Raw genomic sequence first — 12,700 nt, forward strand, 5'->3', positions numbered from 1 at the left:
TAGAAAATCATGTGTCAATAAGAATGGGGTTGGGCATGCCTGTTAAGAGAAGGAGCTGGGAGTTTATACTAACAGTGTCCAATCATTTGGACACGTTGGTACAATTTTTCTTTCTTTTGGGATTCTTCCTACAGTCCTCACTTGTATGCTTACCGAAGGGCATCAAGGAGATCCTGCATTGGTGACAAAGACTTTGGTGAGTTTCCCTTCTATTACAAGAATTCCTCATGGCCACCTGGTAACAGTTTCTGGTTGTGATTTGGGGTCCCATGTTTATTGGCTTCAGAGAAAGAAAAGACTTGGGAAAAATCTGAACATCTCTGGCTCACAAGATGACTATATTATTGTTGTGTATGGATAAAATGACACTTTGGGGACACATCAGTTTTGTATTTGTTTACTTAGTGACTCATTTTTTCAGTGACTTGTCATTACTGGGTGCCAGTGAAACAGTGTCTGCTCCCTTAAGTGGAGCCAGACCCAGTGAGTATCTCTCTTAGAATCTACTTCACCATTACCAGGTTCATACCCGTCTTTTAGTGATAGCCACCCTTTAAAGGCCAAACTCATTACTTTACAAATGGTACCAGTGTCTCTTTCAGGGAAGCAAAGGATTGTGTTAGGCAAATACCATGACGGTTCCATCGGGGTTGATGTGGGAGGGTTGAGAGCATGGTATAGAGAAAAAGAAATGAACAGAAATTTAAGATGGAGGGAGGTAAAAACAGGTAAGAGACAGAAAGGAGGGACAGAAAACTGAAGGGCCTTCATTAATATGGAAGAAAGCTGATTCCCTGTCGTCACACGTGGCCAATGCAATTTTTCCATTCCAGGATACATTAGAAGTTTTGTCAGTTTTCTGGGAAAAAGGAAGCCTCACGTAGATTGATAGCTATGTTATTGCTATTGCTGTTGCTGGACTTAAGAGAAGAGCTACAGGTCAGGTCTATGTTGACACGTGTCTGAATAGAGACATCATCTATGAGGTGGTCCACAAACTGAATTAATTCAGAGGAGACAGCAACCAAGAATCAGAAAAAAAAAAATGTAGGTTACCTTCACCCCCCTCACCCCGCCCTCCAGGTGCAGAATCGAGAAGGCTGATTTCCCTGTTGATTCTGAATCTGAAAGCACGGAACATTTCTGCTGACATTTGTGTGTCATCGTGAACTAATTGCTTAGTTGTTATCACAGGGATTAATCAAAAGGGGGGATCATTGTATATTGGGGCAATCAGAGATCATTTCATAGATGGTGCAGCAGCCAAGTGGAATTTTGAGGCACAAGCCACATTTTGATAGGCAAATAAGTGTTAAATAGAGGATGTTAACTAGTGGTTAAATCCACTAGTTAAACTAGTGGTTAACTAGGGGAGGTGGGAAGATGAACTGTGTAGAAAGGGGGTTCTGAGCATCTGTGAAAGTAAAAGTCATGTGTCGTAGTTGTTGAGCAGAGCGTCTCGTTGGAGCCTAGGGATGTATGTCACGTTTATAACGCCCTATCCGCTGATATACTAACCACGCAAGCACATAACAACCAGAGGTCCTGGGGCCATGTCATCTTTGAGAAGTCATTCATAAGGCCTTAAATAGAGCCTGTGAGTCACTGGGGGAACTATAAAAGCAGAAGCCAGGTAGTGCATCGAAGTCAGGGACCAGGACAAAGCAACCATGCGTCCCTCTTGGGCTCATTTTGAAGTACCAATGGAAGATGAGCCAATGTTATTGATGCCACGGACCATGGCTCCCAGCCCACCTCTGATCTGAGTGACGTCCTGTTGGACAGTTCCATGTACTTTGACTGCATTGCACCCCAAAGAGACACAGTGACGTTCTACTTTCTGCTGCAGAGATCTCTTCTTACTGAAGGCTATTTAGCTCCTGTACCTGGTGCAGCGCATAAAGGTAGGTGAACGAATGCCTTCCAGGAACCCCCCACTATTGAGGAATGGAAGATTAGAAGTAGATGTCCCTGCTTCCAGCTTTGGACACAATGCTGACACTCTTTCTGATAGGTTGTTAAAGAAAGTGCCCATAAGCACTGAGGCCCATTTGTTCACAACAGTAATCTGCTTTATAATGTACCTTCCTCTGCTTGACCCACTGTCTCCATTCCTTCACTCCTGTTTTCAGGGGTATCTCCCAAAGAAGCCTGCTTCCAAGTTCTTCTCTAAGACTTTGTAGTATGAAATCTTTCCATTGGAAAACCATTTGAGAGGACTATGTGTTCTTGAGATACAAGCAGGAGAAGGCCAGAATATTCTGTATCCTAACCGGGTCACGGTACTTAAGGAAAGGATTCATCCTTGTAGGAGTCAGGGGCAACGGGGGTGTAGGAATAATTGGGAACCAGAATACAAATATTCTAGATCCCTAGACTAAGAATTTGAACACTTAAACCATGGAGAACTGCTAAAATTTGGGGGGGGGGGGGGCTCAGATGTTCCAGGATAAAATCAAGGTTTTAGAGGGAAGATTATATGCCTAGAGTAGAGAGATGAATTTAGAAAGACTCAGGCAAGAGACAGCCAGACCTCGGATGTGTTAATCAAAAACAGATAATACTTTCATTTTTTTCCCCCTGCAGTTTAAATTTTATAAAACTTTTAGGTATTTACATTTGTAGTCTCGGGCCAAATGATAGGTTTTCCATGAACAAAGAGAACTGCCTTTCCCGGGTGTATATATTATACGCGAGTATCCTTGTAATTCTCTTACTGACACCGCAAATTTTCAATAAGCCCTTGACTACTGGGCTTCAAGATCTAATGGCTGATTTGAGGAGAAGGCATTGAAAAACCTGTTCAGATCCTCCTGGCACAGTACAAACCAGCTGCACTAGGTTTTTTGATGAAAAGTGAAGACCAGCCTCTTCTTTGGAGCATTTGCCTCCACAGGCTGAAACACATGAAAATGGGAAATGTTTTATTTTAGAATGACTGAATATAAGATCAATATTTATCATGGAGGTTGCTGATATCCCATTAAGAAAAGTTCAAGTGCAATTTGGAGAGATGCTTTTGGTGGACTTGCAAGGGAAATGGGCTTTCCATTGAATTCAGAAGGCAGTTTGTAATGAAATTCAAAATTGAGTGAAATTGGTCCAATCTAAACACCCAGAAAAGAAATTTAAGTCTCTTTAGAAGACCTCAGTCCAGTTTCAAATCAATGGGAGCCGATATATTATCTGAGGCATATAATGAAAGCCAAATTTCCACCCGGCTCCAACATGCCTATGCCATTGGCATTTTTGAGTGTTAGCAGAAAATACAAGCAAAGGCAAAGAAATATCTATAAAGGCAGGAACAAACATCACCAGAATTTGGTTTGGATGATTTTTAATGTTTTTCAACCTCCTCGGCCTGGCATTCAAAGCCCCCCATGTGTTATCTTTAGCGTATGTTTGTAACCTTGGGTAACAGGATTTTAAAACAGGGGTCAAGAGAGAGCGTTTCCTTAAAGAAACTCAGTTCTAGGGAATTTTCCCTCCCCCCCCCGCCCCCTGTGGGGACAATGGGAATTATGCTTTTCTCTCACTTCAAGTCAAATGAACAAGGATTTCAAAAGACATTTGGCAAAACTAAAATCTGGGGACTACAGTAGCCTGATGTGTATTTCATACACTTCAGCAATCTATACGTGACAGGTGGTGACTGTGGTCCAAAGAGACACAGCAGGGCATGAGAAAGATCTGGTTGTAGAAAAAGCTAATTATGCTTCCACTCACAGCATGGGGACAAGAAGCATACATTCCCCAAGTGAGTCACCAGGAGATATGGCAAGCACGGACTCTACTCCTTTCACTTTTGGGTTTCTTGTGGCACATAGGCATCTTATTGGGGACACTGCACCATATATAGGTCTTTGATTCAAAGTGGTGACATATGAAAAGCGGATCTTGTAATCACAGGTCCACACAAAGATGCCTTTGAGGCCTTGCAAAAAGGGAAGGGAACCCATGACCATACCCACAACGCATGTGGATTCACGTATTCATAGGTCTATTCTTGTCAGAATGAATTGCTTATATTTCCAGGTTGGAAGACATTCGATGCGGTCACTTTCCATCAAGTGATCACTTGATCTCCTTAAGTAATGGTGCCCCTTTGGGTCCAGAACCCGATGCGGGGGTTGAACTCACAGACCGCAAGATCATGACCTGAGCCAAAGTCTGCTCTGCAGACGGTGCGTAAGGTTCGGAGGGGACCCTAAAGGGTTTCTTATAAACTAAGCCCAAGGCAGCTAAGGAGCTCAGCGGTTAAGGAAAGACGCATTCACAGAGGGGGACTGACCTGATCTGGGGATGAAGACCCGTTTGAGAAGAAGATCCCAGGCAGAGTGAGGGCACAGAAGCCTTTAGACGGAGGCAGCACAGGACCACCAGGGGACCCTGGATAGTTTGGTGTTGTGTGTGCAGGAAAACAGCACAGACCATGAAACGCATTCAGTGACACTCTGAACAATTGTGGATTACAGTGTAAGTGGCAATAACCCTTAAAGGCTTTTATTTTTAAAAAAAATTTAACATTTATTTATTTTTGAGAGAGAATGAGACAGAGCATGAGTGGGGGAGGGGCAGAGAGGGGCGGGGGGGACACAGAATCTGAAGCTGGCTCCAGGCTCTGAGCTGTCAGCCCAGAACCTGAGGCTGGGCTCGAACTCACAGACCCTGAGGTCATGACCTGAGCCAAAGTTGGCTCCTCTAAATGACTGAGCCACCCAGGCAGCCCGAAGGTTTTTTTATTTTAGATATATCATTTTAGTGAAAATACAGAAGGTAAGCTGGAATGGAAGGTGATGGAAGGCAGGAGACACAGAGGGAAAAGACTTAAGTAAGATTGAGCATTCTTCTATTGAACTTCTGTGACTATTTCAGGTGCTGACAACAAAAAGAAGGCATACTTTCTTGGTCCTCTACCAAGAAAGAGATGAACCAGTTCTGCCCATGGGAGGTACCAACGTGTATGAAATATCTACCCTGGGAGGCACCATGCCTGATATTACATAGATGGTAACATCTCTAACTCTTTCACCAATGCTTTGAAAAAAAAATACCATTAGCCCCATTTTACAGAAGAGGAAGATGAGACTGGATTTGGAAGTCAGTCATATGTGGGTCTGAAACTCGCTTCTGTTATACCGCAAGTGTGCCATTAGAGGGAAAGTACTTGAAGACTGTGATCTTTTTTTTTTTTTTTTAATGTTTTTATTTATTTTTGAAGGACAGAGAGACCGAGCGTGAGCAGGGGAGGAGCAGAGAGAGAGAGGGAGACACAGAATTTGAAGCAGGCTCCAGGCTCCGAGCGGGCACCCGGGCGGCTCAGTCGGTTAAGCATCTGACTTCGGCTTGGGCCACGATCTCGCGGGTCATGAGTTCCAGCCCCGCATGGAGCTGTGTGCTGACAGCTCAGAGGCTGGAGCCTGCTCTAGATTCTGTGTCTCTCTTTCTCTCTGCCCCTCCCCCGCTCACTCTCTGTCTCTCTCTCAAAAATAAATGAACATTAAAAAAAATTAAAAAAAAAAAAAACAACACAAAGGAGTCTGGAAGCAAGTCCCTCTTGCTTGAGGAATTTCTCCAGCATCATGGGGACTCGTTTGCCTTCCAGCAGGCACGATCTAGAGGAAGTTGAAGTCGTTAATGTACATGGGGACAACCTGCAAACAGTGCGAGGTGGGGGTTGTGCGTATATGTGCCAGCCTTTCCAAGCTCTGGTGGGATCCTTCCAAGGTAGTTCCATATAGCTTGGAGAGCGTCCCCAATGGATGAAATGCCCACACCCCACAATGATGCACTCTCTTCATGAACGTACCATTCCCTGCTTCCTATCCTTTTGTGCTTCTCATAACCCTCCCTCCCCCAAATGATCGGTACCCAACTCCTGGTTTCAGGATTAATTTGGACAGAACCCTAACTAGGTCCAATATTTAAATAAAAATACCTGTTGGTTTACAACTTATACCTAATTATTAGCTCAGTGTTGGATGTGTAAATGGCATGCAGTGAATGATTTCTAAGTGACCAAATCGATGGGTCCATGGCATTATTTGACACTGAAGATAATAGATTTTAAAATTAAGTTTAAAGGATAGAGTATAAATGACAGTTGAAAGTTTCAGCTTGGGTGGGATTACTATAAAAGAAAATATTGAACACTAAGAAGACGGGGACAAAAAATTTGGACAAATACCAACTTTCTTAGTGTTGTAAAACATATGTAACATTTACCATTTTAACCAATTTTATGTGCATTATTCTGTGACATTCAATACATTCATAATGTTGTGCAATGGTCACCACCATTCATCTCCAAAAATTATGTTCACAAACTGAAATTCTGTTCCCATTAAACAATAACTCCCCATTTCCCTCTCCCCATGGTAATCACCTAAACACCAACTTTTTAAAAGAAATTCTTTAATGTTTATTTTTGAGAGAGAGACCGAATGTGAACAGGGGAGGGGCAGAGAGCGAGGGAGACACAGAATCCGAAGCAGGCTCCAGGCTCTGAGCTGTCAGCACAGAACCCGATGCGGGGGTTGAACTCACAGACCGCAAGATCATGACCTGAGCCAAAGTCAGACCGTTATCTGACTGAGACACCCAGAGGCCCCATCTAAAGACCAGCTTTTAGTAATTAGGTTTAGAGAAAGGCTAACCAACTCAACAGAGAGAGAGGTGTTCACAAAGTAGAAAATGGAAGCAATTCCTTGAAACACAGAGGAGATAGTTTTAAGAAAAGAAAAATGGCTTATGGGATTTAATGTTACATAGAGGTCAAGTTTGGTAAGAGATAAAATACATCTGTTGAATTTGGAGATGAGGTATGCATGGAGTAGTGAACATAGAATCATGGCTACAGTGGACAGAGAAGAAAGTTGAAACAAAGTGGGTCCTAACCCTATGATGGTCTTCCGTTTTATTTTATTTCCTCCAGAAAGAGTTATTGACTCTTCAAGTTGTGTTAGACATTATACTTAAATTGAAGAAATTGTGTAAAATCTTTTAGCATGAGAAGTCAGGTTGCAGAATTCTTTCAGAACATTTTAGCTAACTAAACATAATCCTCTATGATGTGCTATGCTCCATGCTGGGCATTTATTATATGTTAACCCATTTTTAAGTAGGTATTTCTTGTTTTTTTAATGATCATGTGGTATTTTAATTCTCATTCTTTCTTTTTCATATGAAATTTATTTTCAAATTGGTCCCCATAGAACACCCAATGCACATCCCAACAGGTGCCCTCCTCAATGCCCATCACCCATTTTCCCTCTCCCCCACCCCCCCATCAACCCTCAGTTTGTTCTCAGTGTTTAAGAGTCTCTTATGGTTTGCCTCCCTTCCTCTCTGTACCTTTTTTTTCCCCCTTCCCCTCCCCTCTGGTCTTCTGTTGAGTTTCTCAGGGTCCATATATGTGTGAAAACATATGGTATCTGTCTTTCTCTGCCTGACTTCTTTCACTTAGCATAACACTCTCCCGTTCCATCCACGTAGCTATAAATTTCTAGCATAATTTTATGGATAAAGAAGAGGGGATCTGTGAAATTAAGAGAAACTGAGAAGTTTTCCTGTGGTATTTTAATACTACTGGTAAATGGTGCGATTAGAGTGGGTTCAAGATCTGATTCTTTGGTTACTATTCTGGTAGGTGCATAGCTTGGGAAGTTATTCTGCCCTGCAAAAATCTGGATAATTAGGGATTAGGAAAGGGAAGATTATGGGCTAAGTGTATGTATGGGCTTATTTATATTTTGGCTCCAAGTGATAAGGTCATACATTTAGGTATGACTCAGTGCCTTCTATCAAGGGCATGAGTGCCCAAAATGCAATTGGTACCAAGCTCAAGTTTAATTTTCTCTCGAGTATTAACAACCGTAATTTGTGTTTAGCTTCAGGAATGTCCTCCATGTGGGCTTCTCTGAAACCCTCTGTCTCCCCTTGGGCAAGGCATCTATCATTGCCCCTTGCACTTGCCTCTAAGAATGAGTTCAAACATTTTCCATTGCAGTTTACAGACACTGAACTCAGACTGACTTAAGCTAAACTTAATTTAATTTCGATTAAAATTGGCTATTTCATTCAAAGTAAAAGTCGAGACATCGGCAACGTCAAGTCACGATCTGATAAAAACGTTCCAACAGTATCTTCAGAATTTGGTCTCTCTTCTGCTAGCTCAACTCCTCTTTCCCAGACACTGATCTCATTTTTAAGTGGACTCCCCCATGTGGTGCAAAGACGGCCCCCCACAGATCGAAGCTTACATTCCACCAAGCTCAACAACTGAGAGGCAAGGTCTCGCTTTTCTGTAGTCACTGTCCACGTACCAGTACTGACCTTGAAGGCCCTTGTTTTGGTCATATGCACATCCAGGGAATAAGGCATTGGGGTCAGCTCGCCTGGATAAAAGGTGTCAAGAGTAGAGGGATAGGATGGTGTGGGTCTCCAAAATAAGTAAGAGAAAGAGGACTGAATACTTAAAAAACAAAGCCATAGATGTCTTGTCATAGCATTTGTCACAACGTATTTCAGTTTTCTATGCCCTTCACTTAACTCAAACCCAGCATATTAAGTTACATTTTTGTATCTTTTCATCAAGTGTCCATCCAACACTTATTCACTTGGTATTTATTACATTAATAGCAACTATACTAAATTCGTAGTACATGGTAATGAATAAGATAACAAACATCTTTTCTGGACTCAGAGAACGTATAGGTTTCTGTAGAGACAGACATGGAAAGATTGTGATAATTTTCTTTTCATTGACATGGAGAGAGAGGAACAGAGAGAGAGAGAGACAGGGAGAGAATCTCAGGCAGGCTCACGGCAGATCATGGAGCCCCATGGGCTCAATCCCACCACTGTAAGGTCATGACCTGGGCCAAAATCAAGACTCAAATGCTCAACTGACTGAGCCACTCAGGTGTCCCAGGTGTGATAAGTTTTATGAAAGCAAAAAATAAGGTTCTATGGATTTCTAGAAGCCTAGGACAGAGAGCTAAAGCCCTAGTCTAGAACTAGTCTAGGAGGCCAGGAAGGCTCTCTCAAGTAAAGAATAGATAATTATAGATAAATATGGATATATGTAGACCTTAATAGATACTCCCTAAATGAGAAATGGACATTTTAGACACTATTTTAAATGGCTAGAAAAATATCTTATGATGTGAGTAGTTTCATTTTGCAAAAGACCTTCACATTACATATAGAGTTCTCACACACTACGCATATATACGTGCACGCACACACACACGCACACACCTACACACACATACACCACACATTTATCTGCCGTCCCTTACATATTTGTTTTGAGGAAGGGTAAAAGACCAATGAGATAAGCGTATACCCAGCAGGGTGAGACTGGGTCTCAATAAAACTGGAAATGTGAGCAGAGATCAATCGTCTCCGGAAGGATCATGTTGCGACCTAATGGTTTGAGATTCCAGGAGCCCTTGGAAGGCTTAAATTAGGAGACACAAGCTTCACCTGTTGGACAGGTCACTTAGCTACCACGTGGAAGATGTATTGTAGGGGAGTGGATATTAAGAGTGGAAACGAGGAAACTAGTTAGTCTCTCAATAGACTCTCCCGGATGGATGAAGAAATGGCCGCTTTTGGCTGTGTGGATTATAAATGTTGGGATTATAAATGTCTGGATGTTTGGACTGTAAATGATTTTGGATTATAATTGACTAGAACATTAGTTTACTTGGGGTTTTTATTTTGTAACACACCTTCACATGTGTCTGCCCACTTTCTCTACCTAGGTAATATGAGGAAATAGAGCCTAAGTGGTTTGTTCAAAACCGTAGTGCTTAGGGAACGCCTAGGTCCCTGACTCCCCATCTTGTCTGAGGAGACCCGGGCACTAGACCTGTCACTCACCGTCACCTGTGTGCTGCGGTGTCAGCAGCTTGAGAGAACAGAGCTTGGAGTACCCCCTCTGCCACTGATTCACAGGGTAACCTTTGCAGATCGTGTCCCTGAGCTTTTTATGCTCCCACTCCCATATAAAAGGGGGTGTTAATAAAATCATCTGTGCTTTCACTCAGCAGGATAATTGTACTAATCGGATGAGAAACTGCCTGTGCAGTGCCACGCAGGTTTGTTCATTCATTAAAATTTATTAAGTGCCGATTATACACCAGGAACTGAGCCACATATTGGGGTTGTGCGTTCCAAAGAGACGCAATCTCTGCCTTTGGCTAACGACAGAAAGGGATACGATAATTAAGGCACAGTGCATCAGCTGTTACAAAGGTTGAGCAAAAGATACTCTGGTGGGCACCATGAGAGGGGTCCTTAGCCCACTTGGGGTGAGGCGTGATCAGAGAGCACGGAAGGAATAGTCAAAGAAGGAAGGAACACATTCCGAACACATTCTGAACACAGCACCCTTAATGTTTAGTTATTACTTGATATTTCCAGTTATTCTTGTCTGCAATGATATTAAAACATGTACTATTAATTTCCTTGTCATTAAAAACCATGAAGGGACCATAAAAGAGTCTGTTTAGATGATTTTAGCCACAGATACGGTGAGACTTCCTGGGAGTGAGTCTTTCTACTCGTATACAGATGGCTCCCAGCAAGAGGACAAATTTCTTTCCAGTGGGAACCACAGTGCAGCAGCTGGCATTTCTGATACTTCCATAGCTGTCAATTTTTACCCCAAATCTGCTTCCTCTGTGTACATGCTATAAATCACGTAGATTTTTATTAGGAAGGCATTATGCTTCTTAACAAGGTAACACCTTCAGAAGGTGAGACTGTTTGCCTCTGCCACGAGTAAATGACATTTAAAAAAATGAGCGGGTACTGTGGTAGGATCAAATGGATTGAAATATAGGGTGGCAAGCTCTTTCCTTCTTTTATAGACCAAACTATGTTTTTTATGACCCTTCCTCTTGCATCTGAGCGCCAAAAGATTCTAAACTTGAAATCACTGAAGGTATAAGTGACATATTTTACTTTCAAAGAGAAGTTTTAGTATGTTTTCTTGCTTCCTCATCCCCTTCTCCTTTCTTTTCCTTTCCTTTCGTTTCCTTTCCTTTCCCTTCCCTTCCTTCCCTTTTCTCTTTCTTTCTTTCTTTCTTTCTTTTTTATTTTTTTTTCATGTCAGAGTTTATAAACATGTGAGTAACTCTGGGTGGGGGGGGGGACCTTGGATTGAAGCAAATTTTTAGAATATGACTAAATGAATGAAAGAGTACTTTTAGAAATTAATGCACACTGAATTTGAAACTATTGGCCTTACCTAAAATTTCCATCAAAACATTGTTAGAACTAAAAGACAAATGCAGTGAAGTTGCAGGATACCAAATCAATACACAAAAATTGGCTGCATTTCTATACACTGAAAATGAACTATCAGAAAAATAAATTAAGAAGGCAGTTCCACTTATGATTGCAACAAAAGGAGTAAAACCTATGAATAACTATAACCAAGGAGTGAAAGCTCTATACATGGAAAATTATAGGACATTGGTGAAATAAATTGAAAAAGACACGAATAAATTGAAAGATATTCCACGTTCTTGGATTGGAATAATTAATATTGTTTAAATGTCCATACTCTCCAGAGCAATCTACAGATTCAAGTCAATCCCTATTAAAATTCCAATGACATTCTCCACCCTGCCTCCTGAAACAGAATAAGCAATCTTAAAATTTGTAAGGAATCACAAAAGGCCCTAAAGAGCCAAAGAAATCTTGAAAAAGAAGAACAAAGCTGGAGGCATCACATTTTATACTGTAGATTTCAAACTGTATTACATAGCTGTAATAATAAAAACAGCATGGTATTGGCATTAAAAATAGACACATCCACCAATGGAATAGAATAAAAGGCTCAGAAAGAAACCAAAGCATATATGGTCCATTAATTGACAATAAAGGAGTCAAGAATATACAATGAGGAAAGGATAATCTCTTTAATGAAGGGTGTTGGGAAAACTGGACAGTCAACATGCAAAACAATGACACCACATCCTTATCTTACACCAAACACAAAAATTAACTCAAAATGGATTGAACACTGGAATTTAAGATCTGAAACCATAAAACTCTTAAAGGAAAACATAAGGGATAAACTCCTTAATGTTGGTGTTGGCAATAAGTTTTTTCAATTTAACACCAATATCAAAGGCAACAAAAGCAAAAATTAACAAATGTGACTACATCAAACTAAAAAGTTTCTGTACAGCAAAGAAAACCATCAGCAAAATAAAAAGACAATCTACAGAACGGGATGAGATATTTTCAAATTGCCTATTGGATAAGGGATTAATATCCAGAATATACAAAGAACTCATACAACCTAATAGCAAAAGTAGCCAAAGAATCTAATTAAAGAATGAGCAAAAGGACTGAAAAGACATCTCCAAAGGACACATTCAAATAGCCAACAGATACATGAAAAGATGCTCAACATCACACATCATCAAAGAAATACAAATCAAAACCAGTGAGATATCACATTACAGTTGCCAGAATAGCGACCATATAAAGAAAAGTGTTCAGTGATGTTGGCAAGGATTCAGAAAACGGGGGAACACTTATGCACTATTGGTGGGAATACAGATTGGTGCAGTCACCATGGAAAACAGTGTTGAGTTCCTCAAAAAAAAAATTAAAAATACAATTATCATATGATATAGGAATCCCACTTCTGGGTATATCCAAAGGGAATGAAAGC

This window comes from Panthera pardus, unplaced genomic scaffold (assembly GCF_024362965.1).
Source record: "Panthera pardus isolate Hobbes unplaced genomic scaffold, ASM2436296v1 HiC_scaffold_13, whole genome shotgun sequence".
Classification (NCBI taxonomy): domain Eukaryota; kingdom Metazoa; phylum Chordata; class Mammalia; order Carnivora; family Felidae; genus Panthera; species Panthera pardus.